This window comes from Schistocerca piceifrons, chromosome X (genome assembly GCF_021461385.2).
Source record: "Schistocerca piceifrons isolate TAMUIC-IGC-003096 chromosome X, iqSchPice1.1, whole genome shotgun sequence".
Taxonomy (NCBI): Eukaryota; Metazoa; Arthropoda; class Insecta; order Orthoptera; family Acrididae; genus Schistocerca; species Schistocerca piceifrons.
The window spans coordinates 347,015,290-347,029,326 of NC_060149.1; the positions used below are offsets into that span (position 1 = coordinate 347,015,290).

Genomic DNA, 14,037 nt, shown 5'->3' on the forward strand with positions numbered 1-14,037 from the left:
GAAACGAAAATTCAGAGCATTGAGTTTTTTTTAACATATAAACCTATTAACTGTCTGACCAGCTGACATATCACTGGTCAACAAGCCGGCCGAAGTGGCCGTGCGGTTAAAGGCGCTGCAGTCTGGAACCGCAAGACCGCTACGGTCGCAGGTTCGAATCCTGCCTCGGGCATGGATGTTTGTGATGTCCTTAGGTTAGTTAGGTTTAACTAGTTCTAAGTTCTAGGGGACTAATGACCTCAGCAGTTGAGTCCCATAGTGCTCAGAGCCATTTTTTGAACTGGTCAACAAACAAACATTAGCGGCTCAAGTTCTGTGCTATTCACTTTTTCTTGCATTTCTACACACTCAGTTTGTTTTCCTATTCACAAAAACAAAAAATATGAAATTTCGATAATAATGAAGTATCGTGAACGTTACACCGAAGTTATTGTTGACATCCACAGTCTGGCTCCGTAATCTTAAAAACAATCTAGATAGTACGAAAAGAAACATGTGCAGCGGAGAACCACACAACATTCTGCAAGGCATCATTTCAAACACATAACGATGTTTTAATCTTATTTCTCAACAATGACACAAAACTTAACTGAGAATCGAATTCGAGACATATCGCACACCAAGCAAGAATCAAACCACCAAACCAACCGCTCACACAAACATGATATGGAGTAAGACATATTTTTCGACAATCGACATACATTAAAATTAGATCTTTCGAATTTTCGACTTAGCTATTCGTAACGGGAGGCGTACCGTGCAAAAATAAGGAAAAATGAAAAACTTATTTTTTTTATGATCCGTCCGCTTGTCTGCTGCGTATAGAGCTGACAGTGATGGAGAAGTCAGTGTTGTACTGTGATAGGTCTTCATTATTGCTCCCACGTCGAAAATAAAAACACATTTTTTCGTTAGCGATTAAAGGGTGGGTGGTTTCTAGATGGCATTTGCAGCTCGTGCATATATAATAAGTTCGTGAAACAGTTCAAACATCGGTAATGCTAAGGTGTATGCTTTCTTTGCAAGGAGCGGGTACGAAAGTTCCCCCACTTACAATCCATTTTCAACATACATTACATTCACGACCAGATAGCACACCAGCAGCATAAAGCCTAATCTCAGCCAGTTTCGAGAACACAGCATTGAAAAATGTTCGATGATCTTTGATGATGATCTTAATATGTTCAGTTTATTTTTGGGATCCGCAGAAACAACAAAATACACATTTCCAGTGTAATTCGTTGCAGAACGTCTTTCGCACAAAAACATAAACGGGGAGTACAATTCATTAGTAGGCCGTTATCACGGAAATCCAGCCTTCACAGAGCAAATTGTCAGCGTAACAACCAGTCCTCGTAAAGCGAACTGATAGTGTACCAAAAGCAGTTTCGAAACATATCATTGAGAAATCGAGGAATGGCTATGTATTTCTCTATTCGTCCCGTCGTCTATTTGGTGCTTAAGATTGGCGAGAGTTCTGCGTCAGAGCAGGGCTGTCACACTATGCTCCCTCTAAGCCATTGCCTTGGAGGATCTATCATGTTCAGTGTGTGCACTTCAAGTGTGCCGTCTAGTACTCAGAACGCCCCGATTGGAGACAGATTCTGGAATAATGCGCCTAAATAATTAGCTAGTCGTTTCAATAACAATGTATGACGGCGGAACGCCTCGTGAGTCGTCGACATGTGAAACCATAAGTCGAGAGCGTTTTCTGGAGCGGCTTACGAAACGTAATACAGCACCAGCACCACGCCCTTCAGCCAGTTGATGGCGTTCGTTAAAAACAGCATCTGGGCGTAGAAGTTCGTCCGGCATGATAGAATCTGGCTGTCGCCGCACCAGGAGCGCCAGCATATGTTGCATAAGATCCCAGCACGTCAAGCAGGCGCATCCAAATCGACGACTGCACAGTGCGGGAACAAAGGGTCGTCCGTAAGATGGACGGAATGGTGGCACTGGCGTGTTGCTAATCTGCTGTTCACCACCCTGTACCACAAGGAACGAGCGTACGTGGGGAGGTATGGGGTGTGGAAGGCCCGCCACACACTGGTCCAGCAGATTGTTCAGTGCTGCTGTTTGACCTAGTTACGGGTGGTTGTGCTTGATAGAGGCGGTAACAGTCTCTCGTGCTCGGCGCTGGTAGGTCCTCAGTCATGTAACTCAGTTCGAACAGGAAATCTCTGATGTGGCCGAGAGACAGAGCTATGTGACCAATGGCGACCGCCGGTCGAAGATCTCGGGGTGCTACGATCTGAGGCAGGATCCCAGTTAAGCTGGCGTTGGCCGCGGTCCATGCGAGTCGTATCGTCTGTGGGTATCGGTTGTGGACAGGAGACAGCCCCAGACCTCCGATGAACGGTGGCCTCGTTAAAGTAACGTAGCGACTTTGAATATCTGATCTGCTCTTGCAAATTGTCCGTACACTCCCTGGAAACTATGGGTCATGGTGACCCTGAAGGGAAGGACGTGCACAAAATAATTAAGTTGATGTAGCGTCCAGATAATGAAATCCATGTGGCCGAATTTGCTGTCACAGAGCAGCGTACGTGTCCGTTGTAATAGCAAGCGATATGTGGCCATTGCAGTTCTCTGAACTGCACTCACAATGCACTCAGTGTGGAAACCTTCTGGAAGGGGATCACTGTCGAGCAGAGAAGGTCTCTTCCGACATCCATGTACGTGACTTGTGTATAATGAGGACGCTGCCTGATACCGCGTCGTAGTGATGCAACTACTGAAGCGTCGCTTGGATTTCGTCGCCCGACCGCGCCAAGAGCACCACGTCATCAGCGAAGGTATCGCATCAGAAGGTCCCATCTCGAATGCAGATACCTTCCAGTGGTTGGCGAAGGTCGTGTAGTGCGGGTTAGAGGGCTGCCGCGAATAAGACTACTGATAAAGTACATGCCTCAACTGGTTCAACAGGCTCTAAGCACTTTGGGACAACATCTGAGGTCACCAGTCCCCTAGACTTAGAACTACTTAAACCTAACTAACCTAAGGACATCACACACATCCATGCCCGAGGGAGGATACGAACCTGCGACCGTAGCAGCAGCGCGGTTCCGGGCTGAAGCGCCTAGAACCGCTCGGCCACAATGGCCGGCAAGGAGATCCCTGTGGCATCCACTGTCCAAGAGTGTTGTGTTCGATCCGGCGGCCGTTGACCATAATCCTGGAGCGCGCCCCATGGATTAAACGTAGGACCACCCTCCCTTGCGCCTGTAAGAGGTCCATGTGCTCAGGCATGGGACGAAGAAGCCCGTGATCGATACAGTGAAAGGCGTGATCAAAAGCGACGGGGACAAGGACGCCTCGGAGGTTGCAGGCCGCCGCCAGCACCATGACGTCGCGGTAGGCGCCAAGTGCCCTGTGGATGTTGTTGTCGCCGCCTAAACATGTCTGGTCAGAATGGTTCATGTGTCCGATTGTGGCCTGAAGACGCGTGCAAAGCATCTTGTCGAAAAGTCTGTTATCTTCGTTCAGGAGTGTAGGAGGACGATAGTCATAAGAGTGGTGTGAAACGCTCGGTTTTGAAACCAGTGTCATGAAGCCGTTGAGGAAATTCATGGGGATATTAAAATCGTCATGGAAGAGGTCTTGAAACATCTGAATCCACTGAGAGCCCATCAAGGGATAGAAGGCGACGTAGAATTCGTTTGTTAAGCTGTTCACTCCCAGTGATTTGTTCCAGGCGCTGTGTGCCAAGGTTGATGACTCTTCAGCGATTATGGGAGCCGAGAGCCGCAGGGCGTCGTCCTGGGCCACTACTCTGGGGATGGGCAAATTGTGCAGCACGCCTTAGTACTTCTAGATGGTCTGTGGGTAGCTGGAATCAAACGTCCTGTAATGCTGGGTGAACGCCATGGCGCAGCCATGGCGCACTGCGTATCCGTGCTTCTGCATGTACTCATGTTATAAGGCGGCGCTTGTGGTACAGTCTCTCTCGGATGACATGATATATGCACGCCATTTTGGTGGAGATGGTATCCTGCACTCTCGCCCGCAGTCGGACTCAGTCAAGCTGTTCTGCAGTAAGACGGATTAGGCGATCTTTGAGACGACTTACTGCTGTCTTCCGGTCTCGTGATGGTGGCTGTGTCATTAGCTTCCTAAGCGTTGTTTAATAAAATTCCCACGTCACCGGGCGCCAGCACGCACTGTCGCATCCATCCCATGAGTGTCCATTGGAGCGCCGCACGTAGCACCGATCTCCCGCCAACATGCATCCTCGTACAGATAGAAAATGTTCAGTGACCATGGACCATTGCTTCAGCATGTGAGCTGTTGTGGGAGTGTGACCAAAAAGATGTATGATAAATGGTCAGTGAAGGCTGTGAGCCACAGTTTCGTGTTCCTTGTCGTGGCTCGACGTCCTCGCGAGACGTATATCCAGTCGAGGTGATTGGTGAAGTGGTCGGTATAGCCACAGCAGTCCCCGTGAAGAGACGCCACGTGTTTTCGCGCGCCACATCCCGCACAAGTGTCTGTAGCGCTAGACAAGGAGAGTAGCGAGGCGTTTGGTCCTTGGGATCCTGGACGCTATTAAAATCATTGCCTATGACGTAGTCTTCCGTATTCCCATGGAGCATTGGAGCAATTGCGTCGGAATAAAAGGTGATCCGTTCACCACAGCGAGATGTCCCGTAGGGCGTGCATACATTGACCATACAGACCACATCCACTATAATGGCAAGGCTTCGTGCAGATGACAGACACGTGAAGTTCGATGCCTCGATGCTATCACATAAGAGGATGGCACCATCGCTAAATGGAATGCTGTAGGTCATGTGCCTGTAAATGTCCAATCACAACTCCGGGTGGACTTCTTGGAGGAGGGTGATATCCAGGTCGACCATCCGGAGCACATTATGGAATATGCGCGTTTTTTATGACAGATTGCATGCCGTTGATGTTGGCCATATCCACATGTTGGATCGGGACATCTTAAGGCGGAATATGTAGGTGCAAATGACAGCCCTTCGGCGGTAATGTGGCCGCTTACCCAGCCAGCCTTGTGGTACGCTTGTTAAACATGGCTCTTCAGGTGAAGGACTCCCTCAAAGTGGGGCGCCAGCCCTGTGTGATGGAGGAGTTGTCTGGTGTGTCTTTTGCCTCCATTTCGACAGCCCAGTCACCCAGTGGAGAAGCGGTCGGTGACGGCGTGTCGTCACAGGCAGGGCTCTATCGTCTGGTCTTTGTCTTGAGGAGCATCGGTCCTGAGGTCAGCTAGGGTGGGTGAGGCCACCGTCCTGTCCATGGCGTCGGATGCCTGCCTTGGGGCGATTCTGGTAAAGTCCATTGGCAACGACGAGTCAGAGATGGTGTCGGCAGCTTGCTCCCTGTCTCCACCCTGTCGGTCGTCATCCGTCGAGAGACGTTTCTCACGACGCTTCAGCGACCGCTGTTTCCAGCACCGTGTGTCCACCCTCCGTCGAAGGGCTGGGCTCAGGACCTTCGGCCGTGAGGTCGGCGCCCGGAACCAACGCCCCTAGTGCGACGATGGTTGTGGTGGTTGCGGGCGTCTTGTCTTTGAAGGGCGTCTCTTCGTGCGGTGCCGCCATCGCAGCGTCATCGGCGGTTAAGCTCGCATTGGCGTGAGTCTGCGCCATGAGCGCGCCGGGCGCATCTGCATGCCGGCCACACCGCTTCCATTTACGTTAGTGGTAACACGGTCTGCACTGGTTCCGAACGTGAGACCTAGACGAGGCGGCGCTGTAGGCAGTTTGGCTGGACGTGGCCTTCCTGTCCACAGTTGGAACATATCCGCTGTCTGCACTGGTTCCGAACGTGGGACCTAGACGAGGCGGCGCTGTAGGCAGTTAGGCTGGACGTGGCCTTCCTGTCCACAGTCGGAACATATCCGCGGTTGTCAGTCATAATTAATGATGGCTCGGCAACCGCCGATGAACATGTTCGACGGCAGGTGTTTCCAGAGTTCAAGGCACACCTGTCGGACACCACTTAGGAAGTGATACTTTTCAAATGTGTTCCACTTCTCTTCAGTGTAGCTTAAAATCATACCATACGGCCGTAACGCGTCACTGACGAACGCGCCCAGGACTTCGAACGGTAGTTCGAATATGTGCACTGTACGCACCCCCATGCAAGTGTGGTCCGTTGTTACCGTGCTGACGTTAGCGTCAGCAAGACGAAAGCGATAGCCGTTGGTGGAACGTCGAACACGGTTGACACACACCTCCTCACTCGTCATCTTGAGGAAGACGGTACTGGAAATGATAGACAGATGGATGCATATCAGCTAGTGGGGATCGACATGCATGTCGTCTCTCAAAAACCGTTCCGTTTAATAGGCCTTTTGACGCACGTAAGATTCGTTGAACGTGAGTTTCACCATTGCCTGGCGAGAAGAGAACGCCATGTCTAGTTAGAGCTCTAAATCACAGCAACCATCGCGGCACCTCGCGCAAGCGAGTACAGAAACTCACGTGCAGAACGCTGCTCAGCGCGCCGCGCGTCCAAGCCGTTTCGCAGCTGAAGGCCAGACGTGCCACTCGGCTACCGAGGCGGACATCTAATAAAAGTTGCTTGGCCAGTCATGATAATGTGTGACATGGTTTGTGAAGTCCTCCCATATTGTAGAGTCCATTTGTGTAATCGGAACTTGACAATCCGACCAAGCTACTATTCTAAAGAAAAAAAAATGGCTCTGAGCACAATGCGACTTAACAGCTGAGGTCATCAGTCCCCTAGAACTTAGAACTACTTAAACGTAACTAACCTAAGGACATCACACACATCCATGCCCAAGGCAGGGTTCGAACCTGTGACCGTAGCGGTCGCGCGGTTCCAGTCTGAAGCGCTTAGAACCGTTCAGCCACTCCGGCCGGCTACTATTCTAAAACTTGTAGGCGAAAGTAATTAATAACATTTATTTAGTAAGTACTTTTCGCAATAGTATAATTAATGATCAGATTCTATTATTCCGCGAAGTTATTAACGCCTTGCCATCTACGCTTACAAGTGTTGTGCAAGTATTTATAGGACAAATCCCATTAACATTAATTTTCATGAGTGTCGCCTATGTTGCAAGAGAAAATTGCGCAGGGCTTGAGTAAAGAGACGGGCAGCCATATTGTGGTATCCATGGGCTCCACGGTTAGGCTGTAAGGTCACATTACTGCCAATGATCACAATGTGAACATTTTGGCTGGCCAGGTCCATTGAATGGTACAGTGTTTGTTCCCTAATGGTGATGCTGAGTTCCAAGACGACATGGCGCTTGTTCGCACAGCTCGTATCGTCCAGGACTGGTTTTGTGAGTACGATGGCGCACTGGTGCTTCTCCCCTGGCCACCACAGTCACCCAATCTCTACACTATTGAGCCTTTGTAGTCTACTTTGGAGGGAGGGGTGCATGATCGCTATCCACCTCCACGTCGTTACCTGAACCTGCCATTATTTTGCAGGGAGAATGGCACAAGGTTCCCTTGAAAACCATACAGGGCCTGTATTTTTCCGTTACGAGACGACTGGAAGCTGTTTCGAATGCCAATGGGTTCCTTGTACCGTATTAATCACGGTAGCGTGTTGTGATTTTGGTGTTTCCATATTGTTATCCAACCCCTGCACATTGCACTCCCCGTAGCGTCTCACCACCTTCATGTGAAATAATAAACAGATCTGTAAAAAGCATGGATAAGTGTCTGAAAGTTAAAACAAGATTAGTATTATTCTGAACTGTTGTCGAAACAAAGAGTAACTTTTACCACGTTACCTGGAGCACGTTCTTGGTCAGCATCATCACTAATGGAACTTAGTTTCATGTTAATGCACTCATGCGGTTGTTGAGAGTACTTAATAACATCACATATTAAGGTAGGAATCACTACACAAAAGAAAGTTCTCCACCATCTTATAGTAAAGAAAAGGATCTGTACTTTCAACTAATAAAACGAAGATAAGGAACTTTCATTTGTTTGCTGTTGTTAATATAATATCTGGTTTGCAAATTAAGCGACAGTTAAAGTGGCACGGAAATTTCGTACTTAATCTAAAAAAAAATGTAAGTGAATAGTTGATATCAAGTGCGTATCAGTATTGCTAACGGCATTGCTGTCAGTATCGCTATGTTCCGTTTCTGTTATTTATTGCGTGAAATCAAAGATTAGCGCTGAAATGGTAGGGTAAGAAATAAAATAGTACCCGTTACTATAATAACGTAGGTTTCAGTTTCAAGACGAGAGCCCACGATCCAAAATAAGAAACACATTTCTTCCTCCAACAAACATCTTGCATAATGAACTCTCGTCGTTATAAGTACACAGATCTGTGCCCACATGGAGGGATACCTACAGTCTATCTCCTCCCGTGCCATCTGCGAATTGAAAGGGAAAATTAAGAGGCGATTGGAGGGTTAATATTGTGTACTACGTAGCCCGCACCACATGCCATACGTGACTTACGTAATACTGATGTAGATACACTTAAGCATATAGGTTAGTATTTCTGACAGCCACATAGTTTGAAAGTCTGAAGAAATTTCATAACTTGCCCTCACGTTATTGTAGAGTGACAGATTCATAAATCTCTGTAATTGTTGTGATCTTTCAGGCTGATTCGCAATACAACGCGGCAGTGCGGCACGCGGCAACGATTTTCCGCGGTAGCCAATGACGGACCGCCACTGATGTATGGGGCGGGGCTCACTGAAAAGCGCGGTGCATTTGATTAACTATACCGTGAACCTACACGAAGGAAAGACAAAGCTGGGTGAAGATATACCAATTTTTTATTTCTTCTTTCTCATGGTTTATAATTCACGTTTTCTTCTTTCACATTTTATGAATTACCGTTCATAACTACTCCATGCATTATTATGCAGGTTGAGTCACTACCTACTGCCACCAAGAATAACTCCGAAAGTATGATAGGAACAACGACAAAAGTTGCATGGGACAACGGGGGCCATAATACGTCGTTTTTTTTTTTTTTTGTTGTTAGGTGGGATCGCTTCAGAGATATGAAGGTCAACATTGATTTTTTAAATGGGATGCTATAGTTTAGTACTTATTTTCTGATAGTGACTACCGAGACGAATCCAATGACGTGTAACAGCATGGTCTTTGAAGGTCAACGAAGGTCAAAAAGGTGGCATGAACGTCCATTTACAGAAGGTGTTCGAAGTGATGACCATTGTTATCAATGCACTGTTGCAATCTTCTTATCATGGATTGAGTGGTATTCCTTATCACATCGGCACTTATCGAAGCACATGCTCTGACAACTCTCTCTCGCATGTCTACAGGTGTAGTTGGAACGTCCTTATAAACAATGTCTTTTACGAATCCACACAAGAAAAAATCCAGAGGCGTCAAGTCTGGGGAACGAGCCGGCCACGACACATCTCCTCCACGTCCAATCCAAAGATTTGGGAGCTGTCTCTACAACTCATTTGTATGTATCAGCGAAAATTGTGCCGGAACTTCCATCGTGTTGATACCACATTCTGTTCCTCATTCCTAAAGGTGTTTCTTCCAATAACAGACCTAATGTTTCTTGCTGAAATGTGGTGTAATTTCTACCATTAAGATTTCCTCCGATGAAATTTTGGCCTGTAATTCTGTCCTCCAGAATCCCACACCATACATTCAGCGACCACGGTTTTTGGTGTGCAACTTGCCGCAGCCGACACGGATTTTCAGTTGCCCGATAATGCATGTTATGCAAATTAACATTTCCATGAAACTTCCTGGCAGATTAAAACTGTGTGCCGGACCGAAACTCGAACTCGGGACCTTTGCAAGTTCGAGTCTCGGTCCGGCACACAGTTTTAATCTGCCAGGAAGTTTCATATCAGCGCACACTCCGCTGCAGAGTGAAAATCTCATTCTAGAAACATTTCCATGGTTCATGAATGTAGCCTCGTCAGTAAATAAAATCAAATTCATAAATGTGTCATCCCTCTGAATCTGAAGTTGAGCCCATCGCAAAATTCAGTGCCACGCATATAATCCGTACCAGTTAAGTCTTGGTGAAGATGGATATGGTAAGGATGATATTTATAGTCTGGGAGACGAGTCTTTGGTATTGACAGCTCGGTAGCGTCTTTCCGTTGCCTAGCGACCGCAGGCAAGCAGCCAATGACGGCCTGACTTTGAGCGGGTAGCAAGGGCCACGTTGCCGCTCTGAAACCCGGTCGCGCGCGCTTATGAAACTTACCAGTGTCTCGCGTGCAGGCGGTGCGGTCGTTCGTCGTTTGTCTGAAGTTGAATTCGCAGTTTATTTCGTTTTTGTTGTTTTTAGTGTTTCTTTGTTTATGTTTCGTTGTAAACAATGTCTAGTGCGGCGGGTAGTACCAGCCCAACACAAGAAGTGAAACGGAGGAAGAAAAGTGTGCTACACACCCAGGCCCGTGAATTCGTGTGCTCTGTGAGGGATTACTTTGAGAAAGAAAAGGACAAAGGTGGGCCCTTAATTCCTGTTGTTCAGGTTGTGAAGAGAACTGCAGCACCATTGAAAATAAGTAAGAACACTGTTGTAAAGATAGGGAAAGAACAGTATAGTGTAGATTGTGACGAGAGTGGCACAACAAAGCTGCACACACCAGGAAAGAAGCGACCGAGAAATAAGCAGGTGACAGCTTTGGACGATTTTCAGAAAGACGCTATTCGTCGTCACATATACAGCTATTATAAGAGAAGGGAACATCCCACTCTATCTAAATTACAGGTGTCGCTTCAGAAAGACGATCTTTTTAAAGGGAGCAAATTTTCATTGCGTACAGTGTTGAAAGACATAGGCTTCAGCTATTCACTGTTTAACGGACGCAAAATATTAATGGAAAGGACAGATGTAGTTGCATGGCGGTGCAGATTTCTGCGCAGGATCATGGGTGTGGAATTCGAAAGTATAGTGTGGTTAGATGAAACTTGGGTCAATGCCAGCCATTCTTTACGTAGAGGCTGGAATGATGGAACGCCCGAGGGGACAATGGCAGTGCCTGTTGGCAAAGGAGGGCGTATTATTGTCTTACATGCAGGAACATCAAAAGGTTTTGTGCCAAACTGCTTGATAATGTTTCGGTCAAAAAAGACGGGAGATTACCATGAAGAAATGAACAGTGTAGTATTTCAAGAATGGTTCGAGACATCTCTTATGACGAATCTGACAAGTCCATCAGTGATTGTTATGGACAATGCGCCTTATCATTCCGTTGTTCACGATGAGGCACCAACCTTGGCAACAAAAAAAGACGATATCATTCAGTGGTTGAAACGGCGAAAAGTAGATTTCAGAGAAGATTTAAGGAAGGCGGAACTGCTCGAAATTGTGGCACAAAAGAAACCCCAATTTCCAACAAATGTAATTGACGAGATTGCTAAAAGGCACGGGCATGAAATCGTTCGGCTTCCTCCATACCACTGTCACTTCAATGCAATTGAAGGAGTGTGTGCGCAGATAAAAAATTACATTGCCGCAAACAATAAAAAATTCACGATCTCTGAAGTGGAAACTCTCCATCCAGCAGCTATCAATAAAGCGACAAGCGAGACGTGGGCTAAAATTGTAAACAGCACTGCAAGTGCCATCAGAGAGATGGCCAAAACCGAAGGGGTTGTGGAAGAATGCATCGAAAATTTAATTATACATCTGGCAGAGAGCAGTGATAGTTCGAGTAGTGCTGAGGAAGACAATGTCAAATCAGATTCTGACAGTGATGTGAGTGGTGTTTTTCCATTACAGTAACTACAACGTATTCAGGAATGTAAGGAGGGAGTTTGCTATCGATCTACAACCAGATCATCATATTGTGAGTACTTTCTTCAGATTATAACTCTTAATACACTGACCAATTGTTCTGTAGCTTGTAGTAGAACAAATTAATAATGCTAATACTTAACAATGGAAACCAAAACTGCTAATGTTCAACAACTTGCGAAAATAGTTTTCATTTCAGTTGTGAAGTTTAACAAATAACTTTATTATGTTTCAGCATCTTAGATACTTGTACTAAATAGCTCTTATCAGTTTTCGAGTTAATATATTTCAAGCATCAACTTTAAATAAATTCACGCGTACCAATACGACTTGTATTTTGTCTCGCTTTTATTTCTGCTGCTAGAGAAAGCGTGTAGCAGACAGGGCGCCGCGTGCTGTGAGCCACGTTCGGCAACAGCGCCGTCTGCCCGCCGGAACTGTCAGTACCAATCACTCGTCTCATGGACTATATGTCGATGCACAACACGAACAACACTACTACGGCTCATGCCAGATCCTCTTGCGATTTGACGCGAACTAACACAAGGATCTCGAACCACAGTGGCAAGAGTAACAATTTCCGTTTACTCGTTGGTAACTTTCCTATGTCGGATATGTTTCCGATGCGTTAAAGATCCAGTTGTTCTCAATTTATCATACACATATTTAAATGTGCGACGTGTAGGTTAGTACGTTGAGGATATCTTTCAGCGTATAACTCTCTAGTTCTCACTGAATTTCATTGGCATTCTCCGTAAATTAGATGCATATCGAATTGTTCTTTGAAGGAATACATCATTAACATTCGCTTGATTCGGCGATATTAGTCTTACCGTTCCTATTGGTGTTGTACTGCGAAACCGTCGAATGGTGTTTACATGTCAATGGCACGTTAGATGGATACGCCGTATTCGGTGAATATTTACTATTTGCACGATATACGAGCGAGAATTGTCAAGAGTATGTGCTTCGATAAGCCTATAAGCGCCAAAGTGATAATGAATACCATTAAATCCATAATAAGATGATTTCAGCACAGCACTGATACCAATGGTCATTACTTCGAACACCTTCTGTAAATGGACGTTCATGCCACCTTTCTGACCTTCGTTGACCTTCAAAGACCTTACTGTTACACATCATTGGACTCGTCTCGATAGCCGCCATCAGAAAGTAAGTACCAAACTACAGCATCCCATAAAAAAAGTTGATCTTCATATCTCTGACACGACACCACCTAGCAACAAAAAACCATCGTCATATTATGGCTCCCCTTGTCCCATGCAATATTTGTTCAACAAGCTTTTCAACTACTATCATACTTCCGGAGTTATTCTAGGTGGCAATAGTTAGTGACTCACCCTGTATAGTCGACAACATTTAGAAAACCGATCGGCCCTGAACAAATACTTGCTGTGACTCCATCGCTTTGCTTTGCGATTTTGCACTTGGACAAGACAGATGCCAAAATTAAAAACTACTTTTTAGCAAAGTGAAGCAATTGTACGAACATTAACAGCTCAGATGCCAAGCCAGAACTAAGCGAAAAGAGAAGGCTGTAAGGTAGAAGGAACATATAGTGGGGAGGGGCTATAGAAAACGAACATGAGCTCAACGTTTGGTTTCTGTGAAATGACTGAACACGTATGGCAGTACTGATCCTACCACATATCTTAGTAGATAGTTTATAGCATTTGTAGATTTCGAGAAAGCTTTTGACAATCTTGACTGAAATACACTCTTTGAAGCTCTGTTGGTATCACAGATAAAACTCATGGACACAAGATTATCTACAACTTCTACAGAAATTAGGCTGCAGTTGTAAGACTTCAAGTACTTTAAAAAGGGAAGCAGTAGTTGAGAACGCCGAAGCAGAGAAGATATAAAATGCAGACTGGAAATAGCAAGAAAAATGTTTATTAAAAAGAAAATTTTGTTGACATCGACTATAAATTAAAATGTTGGGAAGCATTTTACTGCGATATCTGCGTGGAGTGCAGCCTTATATGCAAGTGAAACCTGGATGATAAATAGTTCTATCAAGAAGTCAATGGATACTTTCAAAATGTGGTGCTAAAGAAGAATGCCGAAGATTAAATTTGTAGATCGTACAACTAATGAGCAGATACTTAATTCAACTGAAGAGAAAAAGGAAACTATGGCACGAATTGTCTACAGGAAGGGATTGGTGACAGGACTTATTACGAGTCATCAAGGAATCGTCAGTTTGGTAATGGACGCAAAATAGTAGAGAGAGACCAAGGCTTAACAACGGTAAGCAGATTCGAATGGATGTGGGTTGCAGTAGTAATGAAG

The 14,037-nt window shown here is 45.8% G+C and overlaps 1 protein-coding gene across 2 annotated transcripts in view; it reads right to left on the minus strand.

The window, feature by feature from the left end:
• LOC124722111 (potassium voltage-gated channel subfamily H member 2-like) overlaps nt 1-14,037 on the minus strand; it is a 1,246,495-nt gene that overhangs the window by 537,979 nt on the left and 694,479 nt on the right. The gene's annotated exons all lie outside the window — the stretch shown is intronic.